The following is a 4,821-nucleotide window of genomic DNA, read 5'->3' as shown; positions in this document are numbered from 1 at the left end:
CATCCAACTTGCTTGCTCACGAAGACCTAGGGCATTTGAGGAAACCCATTGTTGGAATATACAAGCCAAGTTCTATAATGAAAAATTCCCACTAGTATATGAAAGTAACAACATAAGAGACTCTCTATCATGAAGATCATGGTGCTACTTTGAAGCACAACTGTGGTAAAAGGATAGTAGCATTGTCCATTTTTTATCTGGCCTTTCTTTTTTTCTTTTACTTTTTCGGCCTTTCTTCTTTTTTGGGGACAATGCTCTATTAATGATGATCATCACGCTTCTATTTATTTACAAGTCAAAGATTACAACTCGATACTTAGAACAAGATATGACTCTATATGAATGCCTCCGGCAGTCTACCGGATGTGCAATGAATCAAGAGTGACATGTATGGAAGAATTATGAACGGTGTCTTTGCCACAATTACGATGTCAACTGCATGATCATGCAAAGCAATATGACAATGATGGAGCGTGTCATAATAAACGAAACAGTGGAAAGTTGCATGGCAATATATCTCGGAATGACTATGGAAATGCCATAATAGGTAGGTATGGTGGCTGTTTTGAGGAAGGTATATGGTGGGTTTATGGTACCGGCGGAAGTTGCGCGGTACTAGAGAGGCTAGCAATGGTGGAAGGGTCAGAGTGCGTATAATCCATGGACTCAACATTAGTCATAAAGAACTCACATACTTATTGCAAAAATCTATTAGTTATCGAAACAAAGTACTAGGCGCATGCTCCTAGGGGGATAGATTGGTAGGAAAAGACCATCGCTCATCCCCGACCGCCACTCATAAGGAAGACAATCAATAAATAAATCATGCTCCGACTTCGTCACATAAATCATACGTGCATGCTACGGGAATCACAAACTTCAACACAAGTATTTCTCAAATTCACAACTACTCAACTAGCATGAGTCTAATATCACCATCTCCATATCTCAAAACAATTATCAAGTATCAAACTTCTCATAGTATTCAATGCACTTTATATGAAAGTTTTTATTATATCCCTCTTGGATGCCCAATGATATTATGACTAATTTCGTAACCAAAGAAAACTACCATGCTGTTTAGGACTCTCAAAATAATATAAGTGACACATGAGAGTTCATCTATTTCTTCAAAATAAAACCACCACCGTGCTCTAGAAAGATATAAGTGAAGCACTAGAGCAAATGACAAACTACTCCGAAAGATATAAGTGAAGCTCAATGAGTGGTCGAATAATTATGCAACTATGTGAAGACTCTCTAACATTTAATAATTTTAGATCTTGTTATTTTATTCAAACAGCAAGCAAAACTAAATAAAATAAAATGACGCTCCAAGCAAAACTCATATCATGTGGTAAATAAAAATATAGCTCCAAGTAAAGTTACCGATGAACGAAGACGAAAGAGAGATGCCTTCCGGGGCATCCCCAAGCTTAGGCTCTTGGTTGTCCTTGAATATTGCCTTGGGGTTCCTTGGGCATCCCCAAGCTTATGCTCTTGCCACTCCTTGTTCCATAATCCATCAAATCTTTACCCAAAACTTGAAAACTTCACAACACAAAACTTAAAGTAGAAAACTCGTGAGCTCCGTTAGCGAAAGAAAACGAAACACCACTTCAAGGTACTGTAATGAACTCATTATTTATTTATATTGGTGTTAAACCTACTTTATTCCAACTTCTCTATGGTTTATAAACTCTTTTAGTAGCCATAGATTCATTAAAATAAGCAAACAACACATGAAAAACAGAATCTGTCAAAAACAGAACAGTCTATAGTAATCTGCAACTAACGCAAACTTCTGGAACCCCAAAAATTCTAAAATAAATTGCTGGACGTGAGGAATTTATCTATTAATCATCTGAAAAAAGAATTTACTAAATAGCACAATCCAATAAAAAAATGACAGCAATTCTCGTGAGCACTAAAGTTTCTGTTGTTTACAGCAAGATCAACAAGACTTTCCCCAAGTCTTCCCAACGGTTCTACTTGGCACAAACACTAATTAAAACATAGAAACTCAATAATAAAAGAGGCTAGATAAATTATTTATTACTAAACAGGAACAAAGAGCAAGGAACAAAAATAAAATTGGGTTGCCTCCCAACAAGCGCTATCGTTTAACGCCCCTAGCTAGGCATGATGATTTCAATGATGCTCACATAAAAGATAAGAATTCAAACATAAATAGAGCATCATGAAGAATATAACAAGCACATTTAAGTCTAACACTCTTCCTATGCATAGGTATTTTGTGAGCAAACAACTTACGGGAACAAGAATCAACTTGCATAGGAAGGTAAAGCAAGCAAAACTTCAAAATTTTAAGAACATAGAGAGGAAACTTGATATTATTGCAATTTCTACAAGCATATATTACTCCCTCATAATAATTTTAATTAGAATCATGAATGAATTCAACAATATAACCAGCACCTAAAGCATTCTTTTCATGATCTACAAGCATAGAAATTTACTACTCTCCACATAAGCAAAATTCTTCTCATTCGGAATAGTGGGAGTATCATAAGAGACTTGAATACTATAAATTGTTTCCACATTAAAAGGGTAATGTTCAGAAAAGGGGTAATCATAATCGTGACAAGTTTTATAAATATAATCATCACTACTTTTTATAGCATATGTATCATCACAATAATTATCATAAGTAGCAACTTTGTTCTCATCATAATCGATTGAAACCTCTTCCAAGATAGTGGAATCATTACTAAATAACGCCATGACCTCTCCAAATCCACTTTCATAATTATCATAATAAGATTCAACATCCTCCAAAATAGTGGGATCATTACTTCCTAAAGTTCACACTCTTCCAAACCCACTTTCATCAATATAATCATCATAAGTAGGTGGCATGCTATCATCATAATAAATTTGCATATCAAAACTTAGGAGACTACAAATATCATCTTCATTAAACATAGCTTCCCCAAGCTTGGGACTGACATTAATTGCAGCAAATATATTCTCAAAAACATCATCTTCATCAAACATAGCATCCCCAAGCTTGGGCCTTTTCGTATCATAAGCATAATCACTTTCATCATTAATAGTATGGATAGCACCAATAGTATAGCAATTATCATATTCTTCCAAGCAAGTGCCAAAAAGATTTTCAAGATCATAAGAAGTATCATTATCTTCCACAATTATATTTTCATGAGGCACAATAGTAATAGGAGCAGCATTATTTGGGAGAGATATCTTTTTACCTCTCTTCATTTTTCTTTTCTTCTTCTTCACCACATCATGTGTGGGTTCAATCCTCTTTTTGGAGCTCCTTATTAATGAGATTGGTTGAATAGGAGGCTCCTCCTCGTTACCTGATTCATCATAAGAAATGATAGGAGGATATTGGGAAGTCTCTTCCCTTTCATTAGTATTCTCTTCATCCTCTACTTGTTTTCTTTTCTTTATGTAATTGGCAATATAAGGGTTTTCAATGCAATTCACCACACAATACATATAAATTTCCTCTAGATCAAAATCAAGAAATTTATCGAGATTAAATTTTGGAATACCCTCAGTTATACGTTTCATTTCTTCATAACCCAAAAGAAGACTAAGCTCTTTATGATGCTCAAGGGTAATCAAGTTATCACAATTTTTGGACACGACTTGATCATGAAAAAATAGCATTGGAGCTTTAAATGACCATGTTCATTGCAAAGTTCACAAGGATGGCGATAAATATTGAATATTTCAGCACAAACATCTAGCCTTTCTTGCAAAAATTTAGTTTCTAAATGCTTATGCCTCTTGCAATATCTATCTTCCCTATTTGGTGTGTACTTGCAAACCCAATGCACTCCATAAAAATTTACATGTTTATAGGAGACATTTTCATCATAACTAGTCCAATCGTCGTTAGTACTATGGATATTCAAGGAGTTCATACTAACAACATTGCAATCATGCTCATCATTCAAAGATTTAGTGCCAAACATTTTAATGCATTCTTCTTCTAACACTTTGGCACAATTTTCCTTTCCATCATACTCACGAAAGATATTAAAAAGATGAAGCGTATGAGGCAAACTTAATTCCATTTTTTTGTAATTTTCTTTTATAAACTAAACTAGTGATAAAACAAGAAACTAAAAGACTTGATTGCAAGATATAAAGGTATACTTTCAAGCACTCACCTCCCCAGCAACGGCGGCAGAAAAGATCTTGATGTCTACTACACAACCTTCTTCTTGTAGACGTTGTTGGGCCTCCAAGTGCAGAGGTTTGTAGAACAGTACCAAATTTCCCTCAAGTGGATGACCTAAGGTTTATCAATCCGTAAGAGGCGTAGGATGAAGATGGTCTCTCTCAAGCAACCCTGCAACCAAATAACAAAGAGTCTCTTGTGTCCCCAACACACCCAATACAATGGTAAATTGTATAGGTGCACTAGTTCGGCGAAGAGATGGTGATACAAGTGGTATATGGATGGTAGATATAGGTTTTTGTAATCTGAAATTATAAAAACAGCATGGTAACTAATGATAAAAGTGAGCGTAAACGGTATTGCAATGCATTGAAACAAGGCCTAGGGTTCATACTTTCACTAGTGCAAGTCCTCTCAACAATAATAACATAATTGGATGACATAACTATCCCTCAAATGCGACAAAGAGTCACTCCAAAGTCACTAATAGCGGAGAACAAACGAAGAGATTATGGTAGGGTACGAAACCACCTCAAAGTTATTCTTTCCAATCAATCCGTTGGGCTATTCCTATAAGTGTCACAAACAGCCCTCGAGTTCGTACTAGAATAACACCTTAAGACACAAATCAACCAAAACCC

This window comes from Triticum aestivum, chromosome 2A (assembly GCF_018294505.1).
Source record: "Triticum aestivum cultivar Chinese Spring chromosome 2A, IWGSC CS RefSeq v2.1, whole genome shotgun sequence".
Lineage (NCBI taxonomy): Eukaryota > Viridiplantae > Streptophyta > Magnoliopsida > Poales > Poaceae > Triticum > Triticum aestivum.
This window is presented reverse-complemented; position numbering follows the sequence as displayed.